The 15,466-nt window shown below is 42.8% G+C and overlaps 1 protein-coding gene and 1 pseudogene across 1 annotated transcript in view; one reads left to right on the plus strand and one right to left on the minus strand.

Moving 5' to 3' along the window:
- The window catches only part of LOC135203215 (uncharacterized), a 94,694-nt gene that overhangs the window by 63,486 nt on the left and 15,742 nt on the right, over positions 1-15,466 (minus strand). The window lies entirely within an intron of this gene.
- LOC135202633 (putative nuclease HARBI1) lies at positions 2,955-4,114 on the plus strand (annotated as a pseudogene).

A 15,466-nucleotide genomic window follows, 5' to 3' on the forward strand; every position in this document is an offset into this window, starting at 1 on the left:
TAACCTGCACTTTCCCTTAGGCCTAACTGTTTCTAAAGTCCACACTTCTAGGGTAGTGTCACAAGGCTTTAAATTTACATTAGGAATTAAATATTGAGGAATTACATTTACACTAGCTCCACAATCATACTTGAAATTTGATTATTTTACCATTAACTTCAAAATCTGCTTCAATTAGCTTATCCTTTTTACTAGACACTTTAAGCAAATATTCACAATCAGATTCATCTGAACTACTCACATCAAAGTCATTGTCATTACCTGATACATAATTTATTTCCTACTTTTACATTTAACAGCATAATGATTATATTTACCACATTTTGTACATTTCTTACCATGAGCAGGACACTTTTCCTTATGCCATTCATGTTTTTCCCCACATTTGCAAGTGCGCAACTTATTTGTAGGGGAATACTGGGTCTACTGGACTTAGGCCTACCTTCATTATTTTCATGCCTAGGCCTATCATCATGGTCTGCGTTGTGTCTGCTACCAGTAGTCTTCATCCCTTCTAGGCTTTTCTCTCACTTTGGCCACACTGTCATTGGTGTGGCCAGGAGTAGACTTGATGACGTCCATCTGCCTTTTGCTTGCTTGAAAGGCCACACACAAATCCAATATCTTCTCAAGGGTAAGGTCTTCAACTTCAAATAACTTCTGACGAAGTTTGTCCTCAGTGCATCCAAACACCACTTGGTCCTCAGCTGCTTGTCTCGTTGGTTACCATAGTTGCAGTCCTTCACAAGAATTTCAATCTGGTAACATAGGCTTCCAACGTTTCGTTTGTTTCCTGCATACATCTTCGAAACTTGTACCTTGCTACAAGTTCATTCTTGCGCGGAGAAAAATAGACGTCAAATTTCAAACATCCATCAACACATTGGCTGGATTAGGGTCACCGGTTGCTGGGACTGGAAATTCGAAAGAGTTGTAAATTCGTAGAAGTTCTTCACCTCCAATGTTTAAAAGTAGGGCCACCTTAGTCTCTTCAGGTTTATTGTCCTTCTCAGAAGCAAGTAAATAAATCTCGAACCGTTGCTTAAAAGACTTCCATTCAGTTCGTTGTCGGCCCCTAGGCTAGCAGTGAATTTTGCTGGGGCTACAAGACTTCCGTCGACGAAGCCATGTTTGCCGGTCGGGAACACTCAGTATTTAGGCTTATACACGAAATCTGAAAGGCCTATACTGCATAATACTTGCTTATTGAGTTCTAGATGTCGTTTTTAATCTCGCCGCTGATCACCATGTCTCGATGTCGTGCATTGAAGGTGATATTCATGATATAAACTCACATGTTACAACTTAACTTTATTGCAATGAGCGGGGGTTACAACAACAACAACACACGCCGACATCTGCGGTGGCATCAGGAATCATGGAACTGTTGGTAGCGTTCTCAACAATACAATTGTCATAATTACTGAATAATATTATTAATATAACAACGGTCACCTCTATTCTGTCCCTTCAGCCCTTCTGAAGGTGCAAATGCCCTTATTGGACCAGGGGCCGGATACTCAAAACTTCTAAAGGCTCCTTTTGTGGCAAAGGCGCCGTTCCTGTCGGCAGTTACTCGAAAGGCTCATACTCAAAACACCGAGTGTGTGCCGCCATCTTGGTCAATATGGCGTCGTGAGAGCCTTTGCGCTATGGCTGGTTAGAGCAGCCTTGAGGTGGGAAAGGCAACTTTGAAATGACAACTAAGGAAGAAGAGGGTGTCTCGGACCTCTTGTATACGTCAATTAACGCCATAGACATAGTTTTTCTGGTTTAAGGTGTACTTACTGTGGGTAAGTAGACAAATTATATGTTTATTACTTAGTTATTAATGAGATTTGTATTAGGCTACCTAATGCTTATAGGCCTATAACCTAGGCTACATGTAAGCAGCAATGAGAGCTTGAGGTTTGACGTTTAATAGGCAGAGGAACATTTTGATTAAATTAGGACAATGGTACACCTTATGCAGTATATTCTGTGTGGCTGTTTAGTGGGGAACAATTTAATTTCCCTAGGTTTAACATATATAAAGTGGAAAAAGAACAGCCAAAATATTCAATTATAATTTGCAACAATGTTAAATATGCACACTAGTAAATGACTACTAAGGTGTGTTTGGGGGCATAGCCCCCATCAAGGAATTAATCAATTCACTGACAGATTAGGTTAATGTACAGGGTTAGGCAAGTGGACAATATTGGGAAATGGTTAGCACATTGTGGGCATACCCCCTCCCCTATCTAGGAATTAATGAAATCACTGACAGAGTTACTGTACAGGGTTAGGCTAGAGGACAACATTGGGAAATGGTTAGCACATTGTGGGCATACAACCCCCCCCCCCCCCCCCCCCCCCCCCCCCCCCATCTAGGAATTAATGTAGCAGCACTAGTACACATGTCAAGCACAAGAACTCTCTTTTAAAAAGAGCTGTGCATGGCTGTTTTTCACTTAGTACACCTTCGTTGAAGAGAACATTGAATCACAACAGGAAAGAAATATTCTAAGTTATTTTTTCTTTTTCATTCTCTTTAATTATATCCCTGTAGGAATCGGAAGGTTACTAAAGTGTGTCATAGTTGTCACTTATTTTTTTACAGATTCTCATTTTTTGCAAATATATTTACTAGTAGGTTCAAGTTTTATAAAATCTTTAGGACCTAGCCTACCATATGAAATGCTTTTAGGTTGATTATCACAATATATCTAAGATACTTTATTGTTCAAGTTTCAGATACCTAATTGTAGGCATAGTGAGAACATCAATAAACTTTGTGATGGAAGCCCTGGTTGCATATTTTGCAGCTCAGCAGTTGCAACGGGAGAGGAGGTACAGAGACCCTTTGGATCCACTTCACATTGATGACACAGAATTGCTTCAAAAATATAGATTTCCTCGCAACCAGATCATCAGTCTGTGTGAAGAACTAGAGCCACACATTGGAAGGCGAACCTAGCCATGCCATCCCCACACATACACAGGTCTTGGTGACATTGAGATTTTTGGCAAGTGGGACCTTTCAAAATGTGATTGCTGATGTAACTGGTATGAGCCAAGCAAGTGTAAGTCGCATCATCAGTCAAGTTACAGATGTTCTATATAACAAAGCAAGGACAGAAATAAAAATGCCACAAAATCCACAGGAAATTCACCAGACTGTGCAAGCTTTCCATAGGATTAGTGGCTTTCCAAGAGTCATTGGTGCAATAGATGGAACACATATTCCCATTAAAGCACCAAGTGACAATGAATACATTTATGTAAACTGAAAAGGATATCACTCGCTAAATCTTTAAGTAGTGGGAAATGCCCAAAACCTCATCACTAGCTATACTGTGAAGTATCCTGGCAGCACCCATGATGCCTACATTTGGAACAACTGCCCACTACGAGGTCGCTTCCAAGATGGTGTCTATGGAGATATGCATCTTCTTGGTGAGTATCATGTTCTTATTATTCATACTGTTATTATACAATATTTAAGTTGCGCTTGGTGTGTACTTACAGCTCCTGTGATACTAATTTCAAGTACAGGTACCAGTTATATACTGCATATAAATAAGCTGTGGCTGAAGTAATGTATTTCCTTAGCACTGGTATTACAAATTCCTAAGACAGTACAGTACTTACCTTCTGTTGTTTTTTAAATTATGAGAACTAATAACATAATATCTTATGAATGTGTCTATAAATGATTTAAATCTAGACATTTTTTTCTTGTTGCAGGTGATAGTGGGTATCCACTGGAGCCATTTCTCCTCACCCCATATCCACACCCAACACCCGGGGACAAGAAAGGTATAATAGGTCACATAAGAAGATGAGAACTATAATTGAGCAGATTTGGGGTCTTGAAATCTCGCTTCCGATGTCTGCATAATTCTGGTGGGTCTCTACAGTATGAACCCAAAAAAAATGTGTGAAGGTAGCTGCTGCCTGTATGCTGCTACACAATCGTTGTATTCAGCAACGAATACCCGCTCCTGAGCTGCTAGAGGAAGAGGAGCAAGAGGATGAGGAAGATCCTGATGATCCAGCAGCAGTTGCAGGTGCAAGGCAAGGTGTAGGGCAAGTGGTAAGAGAGGAGATAGTAGCAATTTTTTTTGCGTAAATGTAAGAGAGAGATGGTGGAAATTTTGTTTTGCATTAATATATTTTGTAGAGTAAACCTATATTTCTACATTATCATTGTTCTTGTTTATTAGCTTGTCCTTGTGCTGTGTTCTTTATATATAATATAGGTTTATTTTGCAAGTTACACTAATTGCTTTGTAATAGTGTGATTTTCCTCTGCAGACGCTAGATTTAAAGTTATTGGATGTGTATTATTTAAAATTATTTCATATATACAATCTAAAATTCCTATATTATAATCTGATTGTTTTGACTTATAAATATATCTTATAAAATTTTCATGTATAAGCAATGCTAGATAAACAATATATTTTTTTTAAGTCTTGTGTTTTGACCTTTATTAGTTACTCATAGATCTTATAAAATGTTCATGTATAATCAATGCTAGAAAAACAATGCATTTTTTTGGAGTTTTGTTTAATAAATCTCAATACAGAAAATATATCTATACTTGTTTAATAATCTCAATACAGAAAATATATCTTTATACTATGTACTATATGCAAAGGTGAAAATATATATATGCAATTTCTCTGGCTTATCACTTCTCTTCAGGTACTCATAAGGCACATTTAACATAGGTTAAGGTGGTCTGAGATAAGTACAGTACTACATACAGTGACTCACATTACGAAATGCATGCCACCTAGATACAAGTAAGTTATGAAATAAATTAATTTGATGTTCACATTACCTAGATACAAACCCTTAATAGCAATATCAGTGTATTACATAGTACAGTGGTACCTCGAGATACAAAATTAATCCGTTCCGAGACGGCCTTCGTATTAAGAGTTTTTCGTATCTTGGAACACATTTTACATGTAAAATGGCTAATCCGTTCCAAGCCCTCCAAAAACACCCCACCCCCATAAATTATATTTCCAGGCCTAAAACACATGTTCTAGGGTTACGACGGAAGAAATGTGTCTCCAAAAAGGCAAAATACTGTACATACTTGAGTAATATTCAACTGCATGTAATGTTCAACCCCATTTTTACTGCATATATTAGGACTTTAGCATTATGTCCCTTAGCAATAAGCCTAGCCTATGTTAGCGGTTGCTACTGTAGCCTAGTCTATGATTCTGACATCTAAACCTAAGAGCTAAAAGCTTAGAATATGCCAATTAAATGTATAAATAATCAGTATGTACTCATTTCAAACAATTATTAATTAATCATTAACTATAATACACGAACAAAGAAAAAACAAACCTTCCAATCGATTGTTTACATTCTTACGAGTATCGAACGAGCGCCAAGCAATCATTTTTCCTAGCACACAGTAAGCCATAAATTGTCATTAATATCTCTCTTCAACTAATGAAACCACCAAACAGTATAATAACCATTCATTTCTATTCTTTATTCTATCTTTACCTAATGGAGATACCGAGTTACTGATAGCTGTAATGAAACATATGTAATACGTAACGTAATAATAAAACAGAAGAAGAATTCTAAAAAATACCTATTTGTTGGCAGACTGATTTATTTTATATTTTTTGATATCTAATTCACAATTTTTTTTTATTAAATGTATTGCATGTACTCATTTCAAATAATTATTAAGTAACCATAACTATAATAAAAAAAAAAAAAAAAAAAAAAAAAAAACTTCCAAACGTCTGTTTACATCCAGCACTTACTAGTATCGAACGATCGCCAAGCAGTCACTTTTACACAGTAAGCCATAAATTTTCATTATCTCTCTTCAACTACTGAAATTACCAACAGTATGATAACCATTCATTTCTATTCTTTATTCTATCTTTACCTAATGTTTTTTTTTATTATTATTAAATGTATTGCATGAATAAGTTTTCAATTTACAGCAACCTTTTACCAATAGAATACTTAAACCACAAGGGGTAGATGCTGACCAATAGGAGAGCAGGACCTTATGGGGTGACTAGCATCAGGAACCAATGGGAGAGCGGGAGGATGGTGGCCAGTTTACTGAGTTGGCGGCGCGGGAGTTTTAAAATTGTTCTCGGTGGTCCGGGCGAATCTCGGGACTTTACAGCAACAACCTTTCGTATCTTGAAAACTTTTCGTATGTAGAGCAGTAAAATTTTTCGTATTGGCTTTCGTAACTTGGATTTTTCGTAAGTTGAGCCTTTCGTATCTCGAGGTACTACTGTACATTTTTATCTGCAGGAAAGAAATAATACATAAAGTAAACTAAAAAGAAAACTTACAATAAGGTAGAGGTAACTGAGATCACAGAGGTACTTTTATACTATGTAAATAAGAAAACATGCTTATAGCCACAATAGAGGAATAAACATGAAATAGCATTAAATAAAAAAAAATTTACTATAAAAAAATACTTACAATAAGGTAGAGGTAACTGAGATCACAGAGGTGTCATTTTATACTATTATAAATAATAAAACATGCATTATAGCCACATTAGAGAAATAACATGAATAGCATTGTAAATACTACACAACTACTAAACTTATCACATATAGCACGAGATACAGAAATACACGATATAACTGGAGGAAAAAAAATAACACTCATTGGTAAATACTGGAGTGGTTAGCTTAAGACAATGAGGTAGTATATCACATTACTCTTAAACAAAACTTACAAAATACTAATCTCAATAATGAAGAGGTATATGATATTTATCACCTTATGGGCACCCATGGTATAGGAACATATAGGATATGGTTTGAAAAAAAAATAGATTTTACTACTGTATAGACTATATTACAAGTACTGCCACTTTAAAAAAAAAATTTAGCAAAAAGTTTCTTAAGGATATCAAGTCACTGTTACCATGCTGTCAACTATTACCCTTACACTTCCATTTAATTCTTTTACACTTTCATTTAATTAGTTTTGATTAAACAATATATCCTGAAAAAATATCAGAAACGTCAGGGCGGCTTTGAGGGGCGGCTTGGCGTTCTCTCTGCGCATACTGGTGTTCTTCAATAATTGATATTGGGATATCATCTGCGACGAACACTTCTGCAGAGCCATCATCAATATCAAACTCGAAGAGTTGTGCATCTGCAATGCTGTGAAATCCTGACATGTGCTTGCTAGCAACAGCCGAGGTGGTAGCAGCAGCAGTCGAGGTGGTAGCAGCTGAAGTATTACATCCAGCTTTCCATACAGAAAAGGCAGAACCTGAAAGATTTAAGAGCAATAAGTTATCTTTTATGGCACATTTATATATAAATGCATAGACATTAATTTTAAATACTGCATTAATAATTACAATGTTTTTTCTAAGACAAACCTCTTCCTGCTGTATCAAGTAAATAAATTGGTTATATTATTAATAATTATTCAGTAATTATGATAATTGTATTGTTGAGAACGCTACACAGTTCCATGATTCCTGATGCCACCGCCAGATGTCGGCGTCGTGTTTGTTGTTGTTGTAACCCGCTCATTACAATAAAGTTAAGTTGTAAACATGTGAGTTTATATCATGATTATCACCTTCAATGCACGACATCGAGACATGGTGATCAGCGGCGAGATTAAAAACGACATCTAGAACTCACTAAGCAAGTATTATGCAGTATAGGCCTTTTAGATTTCGTGTATAAGCCTAAAATACTGAGTGTTCCCGACCAGCAAACATGGCTTCGTCGACGAAGTCTTGTAGCCCCAGCAAAGTTACTGCTAGCCTAGGGGCCGACAACGAACGTGAATGGAAGTCTTTTAAGCAACGGTTCGAGATTTATTTACTTGCTTCTGCGAAGGACAATAAACCTGAAGAGACTAAGGTGGCCCCTACTTTTAAACATTAGAGGTAAAGAAACTTCTACAGATTTACAACTCTTTCGAATTTCCAGTCCCAGCAACCGGTGACCCTAATCCAGCCAATGTGATTGGATGGATGCTTTTGGCGAAATTTGACGTCTATTTTTCTCGCGCAAGAATGAACTTGTAGCAAGGTACAAGTTTCGAAGATGTATGCAGGAAACAAACGAAACATTGGAAGCCTATGTTACTGAAAATTCTTGTGAAGGACTGCAACTATGGTAACCAACGAGACAAGCAGCTGAGGTACCAAGTGGTGTTTGGATGCACTGAGGACAAACTTCGTCAGAAGTTATTTGAAGTTGAACACCTTACCCTTGAGAAGACATTGGATTTTGTGTGTGTCCTTTCAAGCAAGCAAAAGGCAGATGGACGTCATCAAGTCTACTCCTCGCCAGACCAATGACAGTGTGGCCAAAGTGAGAGAAAAGCCATGAAGGGAGAAGACTACTGGTAGTAGACACAACGCAGACCATGATGGTAAGCCTAGGCATGAAAATAATGAAGGTAGGCCTAAGTCCAGTAGACCCAGTATTCCTACAAATAAGTTGCGCCCTTGCAAATTTTGTGGGAAAAAACATGAATGGCATAAGGAAAAGTGTCCAGCTCATGGTAAGAAATGTACAAAATGTGGTAAATATAATCATTATGCTGTTAAATGTAAAAGTAGGAAAATAAATTATGTATCAGGTAATGACAATGAATTTGATGTGAATAGTTCAGATGAATCTGAATGAGAATATTTACTGTGAGAGGTGGACAAAGAGGCAGGTAAAAGTGTACTGATTTTTATTACAGTCAAGGGAAATATAAATATACAGCATGCGGATGGAAATGTGGTTACCGACCCGCGAGAGAGTAAAAGTGGGTCGGCGAGAACCGATTTGTGTTTCTTGAGAGACATAAAATACAAAATATAAAAGTACACAAAATATGGTTATTTACAAGCTTTATACACTGGCGGAAAGCCCGCTGAACGCTCTCTCGGAGGGAAGTAAGAACACGCGAATGATGAATTATATACACAGAAAATTATGGATAAGCGTTTGTCCTTACAAATACTCCCCCCTAAGACAATAATTAGGCATAATTGTTGGCTGACTTCTTTGTACTTCGGGTTGTCACTTGCGGAAGGGAGCTGGGCAGCGGAGGTGCCCTCGGGTGCGCGATATCAGATTGCTGTGTAGATCCTCGGGGAGTTTCCAGGGACGGGATGCCTCCCCTGAGGTGATCCTCGGGGGGTTCGACCATCTTCCGAGGGCGGCCGCAGCTATGGCCGGGAGGTTTGGCGATCGAAGGAGTCGCTTCTTTCCGAGGAAGATTGAGGCGCCCTGTGGAATCCGCGTCTGCGAGGTCCTCGTCCATGATGAAGGCTGGTTTCAGACGATCGATTGTGACCCAGTCCTCACGACCATTGATGGATAAGAGATATGCCTTGTCAGTGCGTCGTTAGGACGCGGAAGGGACCACGGTAGGGTCTCGTTTGTAGGCGGGTGCGGGCGTTCGTCCCTGACGAAGACATGCCGTGCATGATGATAGGGCCTTCGGGAGGAAACGTTTGGTTCTGTCGTCGGCATGGTGGCGGGAAGAACTCGCCAGGGAGCGGTGTTAATGGCTCCCCATATACCTTCTACGCGGGTGATGCCTCGCCGTTCGCCCGCGCAGTCCTGAGACCAAGGGGAGGCCCCACGGTAGTTGGCTCTTCCAATTTTTGTCGGTGCAGTGCGCCATCAGGGAAGCCTTGATCGAACGGTGGACTCTCTCCACCATGCCGTTAGCTGCTGGGTTGTAGGTGGTGGTGGCGGTGTAGCGACGTCCCCATTAGGCAGGCCAGGGCAGTCCACAACTCCTTACAGGAAAAACTGGTCCGCGGTCTGTCTGATTTCATCTGGCACTCCGAATCGACTGACCCAGCTGGCGAGGAGGGCTTCGGCGCATGCTTTCGTGGTTGCCTCCGACATTGGTGTTGCATTGGGCCATCTGGTGGAGCGATCGATTACCGTCAGGAGGTATCTGGCGCCTTTCCGACGGGGGCAGGGGGCCCCACGACGTCTATGTGGATGTGGCCGAAACCGCCTTCGCTTCGGCTGCGGGAATTCCCCCACCACCTGATTCTGTGTGCCGACTGATTTTGCTAGTTTGGCAAGGCACGCAGGTCCCTGGCCCACTCGAGGGAGTCCTTCCGCCCAATTCCATGCCAGACGAACTTCTCCGTCAGGAGGCACATCGTTGTCCGGCCCGAGGGGTGCGAGAGTCCGTGTATGACGTCGAACACTGCTTTCCTTCGGGAGGCTGGGATCAGCAGGCACGGGCGGCCCGTGCTGATGTCGCAGAGGAGCGTCGTGCCTGCGGGTCCGAAGGGCACGTCTTCCCACTTGAGGGCAGTGATAGCTGTGTGGTATGCGCGGTCTCCGGGTCGGCGGCCTGTTCCAGGGCGAGGTCTTCGTAGTCGACCCGGAGATGCACGGCGTTGATTTCTATATTGATAGGGCGTCTACCACAGGGTTCTTCTCGCCAGGCACATACTGGATGGTGCAACCGAACTCCGCGATGGCGCCAGGTGCCTCTGCTGTCTCGCTGACCATGCGTCGCCCGCCTTGGTGAAGGCGTGTACCAAAGGGAGGTGGTCTGTCCTGATCGTGAAGGGGGAGCCCTCAAGGAGGTAGCGGAAATGGCGCACTGCTTGGTACACCGCCAGGAGTTCGCGATCAAACATGCTGTACCTCATCTCGGCGGCTGACAGTTTTTTGCTGTAGAAGGCGAGTGGCTGGGGCTCGCCCTGGACCATCTGCTCGAGGACAGCCCCGCAGGCGACGTTGCTGGCGTCGGTGGTGAGGCGTAAAGGTGCAGTAGGGTCTTGGTGGCATAATGTTGCGGCTCTGGCGAGGCCCTCTTCGTCTCATTGAAAGCCTTCTCTTGTTCGGCCTCCCCACCGTTAGGGCCTTTGGTTTCCCCTTCAGGACCTGTGTTAGAGGAGACATGGTGCGGTCGGCGTCGGGGATGAACCTGAGGTAGTAGTTGACTATCCCGTGAACTCCTGCAGGGACTTGACCGTGGTTGGTGTTGGGAACTTCTGCACCGCGCCTAACCTTGAGGCCATGGGGGCGCATGCCTGCCACGGAGATCTCGTGCCCGAGGAATCCACCTTTTTTCGGCGCCGAAGGTGCATTTGTCGAAACGGACGACCGCCCGGTTTTTCCTGCAGGCGCTTCAGGACCGCTCGGACATGGTGTAGGTGCTCCTCCAAGGACCTGGAAAAAATTAAGATATCGTCGACGTAGCAGACGCAGAAGGGCAGGTCCCCCAGGATGCTGTCCATCAGGCGCTGGAAGGTGGCCCCTGCGTTCCTCAGGCCGAAGGTTGAGTAATGGAAGACGAAGGAGCCAAAAGGCGTGATGATGGCAGTCTTGGGGACGTCCTCGGGGTGCACTGGAACCTGGAAATAGGATTTTAAGAGGTCCATTTTTGTGAAGACCTTCGCCCCATGGAGGGCCCTTGTCAAATCCTGCATGTTTGGCAAGGGGTATTGGTCGGGGATTGTAGCGAGGTTGAGTCTCCTGTAGTCTCCGCAGGGCCTCCAGGTGCCATCAGGTTTCTGTACCATGTGCAGGGGCGACGCCCAAGGGCTCGACGCTTTCTTGCAGATGCCCATTCGTTCCATCTCCGAGAACGCCTGCTTTGCCTCCTGGAGGCGGCCTGGAGGGAGTCATCGGAACTTTGCGTGTGTCGGGGGGCCTGTGGTGGTTATGTGGTGGAATATTCCGTGCTTGGGCGGCGTCCCTGCCGCCTGACGAAGTTCCGGCTTGAAGACTTCAGGGAATTCCTGCAGGAGGTTGCCGTACTTGTGGGGGGCAATGGTACAAATTGTAGGGGCGCCCGGGCCTGCTGCCAGTGGTAGGGAAAGGCATGTCCCTGTGTCGAGGAGGTGTTTGCGGCCCACGTCCACCAGGAGGCTGTTCTGCGCCAGAAATCTGCCCCCCAGTAGCGGGATCCTGACGTCCTGCAGATGGTGAATTCCCAGACGTAGTTTCGCCCCAAGATGGATATCTCGAGGGACTTCGTGCCGTAGGAACGGATGGGGGTCCTGTTTGTGGCGACGAGGGCGGTTGTTTTGTCGGGCTCGCGGCTACGGTCTTTTCCTGACGGCAGGAATATTGAGTGCATCACCCCCGTGTCCACCAACATCCTCCGGCCGGAGATCACGTCGCGGACGTAGAACCCTACGGTGTGTGGTTCCGACGAGGCCGTTGCCATGGGCGGCCTTGGTTTTGTTTGCCGTCGCCGTTTTTTGACTGCTGGAAGGTGCAAGGGCTTTCGCACCTCTTGGAGAATCTCCCGAACCTCCGGTGGAAGCGGCACCAGGAGTTTTCCACCTCTCTGCGTGTGGGAGGACTTCCCTGGGATACGGCGCCGATCTCTTGCGTTGGGTCATCGAGTCTTCTCCTTCTCTGCGGCCAGGCACACGGAGGATCAGGGGGAAGGGTGGCGAGCTTCGTGGCATTGTTCTTTGCCTTCTCCGTAGTTCGGTCGTCCTCTAGGGTGTACGCGTCGGCGTCCAGCTGTTTTCCGGTACCAGCCTGGCTCGAGTTGCCGCAGGAATATTTCGCGGCTCAGCGATCTCTTTCATTTTTCCGTCGGGGCCTATTTCGGGCAGACGGACGAGGCCCATCACAGTGTCCCAGGCATGGCTTTGGGGGTCAGCGCCGCGCAGGTCGAGGGCGCGGGTGGCCTTTTCAGCGATGGGCGCGGAATAGGCTGTCACGAGCCTTTCTTTTATCTCGTCGAGCGTGACAAGTCCGGTTCGTGCTCGACCAGTCAGCCAGTTAGATATTCGGTCGAACACCTCTGTCGGGAGAGCCGCTGCGACGAGGTCAGCCTGCAGTACTTTGTTCGTGAGCCCCCTGATCCGGAATTGCCCTTCAGCTCGGAAGAACCAGGCGGACGGGTCAGCCGTTGTGAAGGGGGGTAATTTGACAGCTTGAGCGGCCGCTGTGTCCGAGGCCGTCGCTGGGGCGGGGGAGGCCTGGGTTTCCCGCGTGGTACTGTCTGCGCCCATTGTCCTCACTCACAGAAACGGTCGACAGAGTCGTGAATGGCGGGCCAAACTGTTTGAGGAAACGACCTGAACACAACCTTGGGCAGGTATGCCGTATTTAGTCCGTTAGAGGCGTTGGTTATTTCCACGGTAGGAGCTTTCAGAGATCTATACTGAGGCGCCGTGTGAGTCCGTTAAAGATCTCTGAAGGTGAGCGGCGGTAGTTAGTCCCTTAATGGCTGAGCCAAAACCGCTTGGGTCACCGTCCAAACCGGGAGGTCACCAGTTGTGAGAGGTGGACAAAGAGGCAAGTAGAAGTGTATTGATTTTTATTACAGTCAAGGGAAATATAAATATACAGCATGCGGATGGAAATGTGGTTACCGACCCGCGAGAGAGTAAAAGTGGGTCGGCGAGACCCGATTTGTGGTTTCTTGAGAGACATAAAATACAAAATATAAAAGTATACAAAATATGGTTATACAAGGCTTTATACACTGGCGGAAAGCCAGCTGAACACTCTCTCGGAGGGAAGTAAGAACAATGCGAATGATGAATTATATACAGAGAAAATTATGGATAAGCGTTGTCCTTACATTACTTAAAGTGTCTAGTAAAAAGGATAAGCTAATTGAAGCTGATTTTGAAGTTAATGGTAAAGTAATCAAATTTCAAGTAGATTGTGGAGCTAGCGTAAATGTAATTCCTCAAAAATATTTAATTCCTAATGCCAATTTAAAGCCTTGTGACATTACCCTAGAAGTGTGGACTTTAGAAACAGTTAGGCCTAAGGGAAAGTGCAAGGTTAGTAATTAGAAATTGCAAGAATAGGAAGAAATATACCCCTGAATTTTTGGTTGTTGATTGTAAATACATCCATTATTAAGTAAAAGAACATCAGAAAACAAATGGGAACTTTATTTTACAGTTAATTATGAAAATATTTCTGCAACTAAAGATGTACTTGATAAATATGACAATGTATTTAATACTGATGTGGGTACATTCCAAAATGTTGTTAGACTAACCATTGACACAAATGCAGAACCAGTAGTGATTCCTAAATGCAGAGTTCCAATTAACCTTAAAAAACGAGTATGTAAGAAAATAAATGAAATGGAAAAACATAAAATAATAGCTAAAGTTGACCACCTACTGACTGGGCGAGTCGGATGGTTGTAGCTGAAAAGAAAAATAGGGAAAGGGGTTTAAGAATTTGAATTGAGGGGGGATCCACAAGCTTTAAACAAGTCTCTGAAAAGGGAACATCATCCTATCCCTATAATTGATGGTATTCTACCCAAACTGTCAAAGGCAAAGGTTTTTTCATCTTTTGATTTGGCCAATGGGTATTGGCATTGTTCTTGATGAAAAATCTAGTTTTTTAACCACTTTTCAAACCCCTTTTGGTCACTACATGTGGCTCAGACTACCATTCGGTTTAAATGTTAGTGGTGAGATTTTCCAAAAACAGTTACTCTTGAATCTTGAGAATCTTGATGGTGTTGTATGTATTGTATTGGCTGACGATGTTTATAATTTATGGTGTAGGTGAAACGTATGAGGAAGCTGTTAAAGACCATGATAGTAAGATAATCAAATTTTTGGAAAGGTGCCAGGCTAAAGGTATAAAACTTAATAAGTCTAAAAAGGTGGAAGCTATCCTGAATATGAAACCACCTACTGATGTAACTGGTGTTAAAGAGTTTACAGGTATGGTTAATTACTTAAGTAAATTCCTTCATAATTTATCACAGGTGTTGGAACCAATAAGAAAATTAACTCGTCAAAATACTGAATGGAATTGGACAGAAAAACAAGAAAAAGCTTTCATTGAGTCAAAAAGGCTAATCACTAATGCTCCAATACTGCACTACTATGACCCAAACTTAGACCATGTCATACAGTGTGACGCTTCACAAAATGGGCTAGGTTCAGTATTGTTACAATGTGGTAAACTAATTGCTTTTGCTAGTCTTAGGAAATTTCATGAGTATGTCTATGGTCGTAAAATAATTGTTGAGAGAGATCACAAACCTACTGCTAGTATTGTTTTGAAACCCTTGTGTAATGCTCCCAAGCGACCGCAAGGAATGTTGCTTAACATTTTACAGTATGATGTTGAAATCATACATAAAAAAGGTAAGGAAATGTGTGTGGCTGATGCACTCTCGAGATCTTATTTGCCATTAGATAATTATAAAGAAAGTGAATTTGAGCAAGTTAACATGCTTGATTATTTGCCAGTAAGAAAAGAGCGTCTTGATGAAATTAAATGTGAAACAGACCGGGATGAGACTTTGCAAATTTTAAAATCCTTAATCTTAAAAGGTTGGCCAGAAGGAAATGATGAGATACCTAATGTAGTCAAAGCCTATAGTCATACTAAAAATGAGTACTCAGTTCAAGACGGGTTAATTTTTAAGAGTAATAGAATAGTCATTCCATTAAACCTCAGACATAAAATAATGCAGGTCATTCATTCAGCACATATAGGAA

Source organism: Macrobrachium nipponense, chromosome 33, assembly GCF_015104395.2.
Source record: "Macrobrachium nipponense isolate FS-2020 chromosome 33, ASM1510439v2, whole genome shotgun sequence".
NCBI lineage: Eukaryota > Metazoa > Arthropoda > Malacostraca > Decapoda > Palaemonidae > Macrobrachium > Macrobrachium nipponense.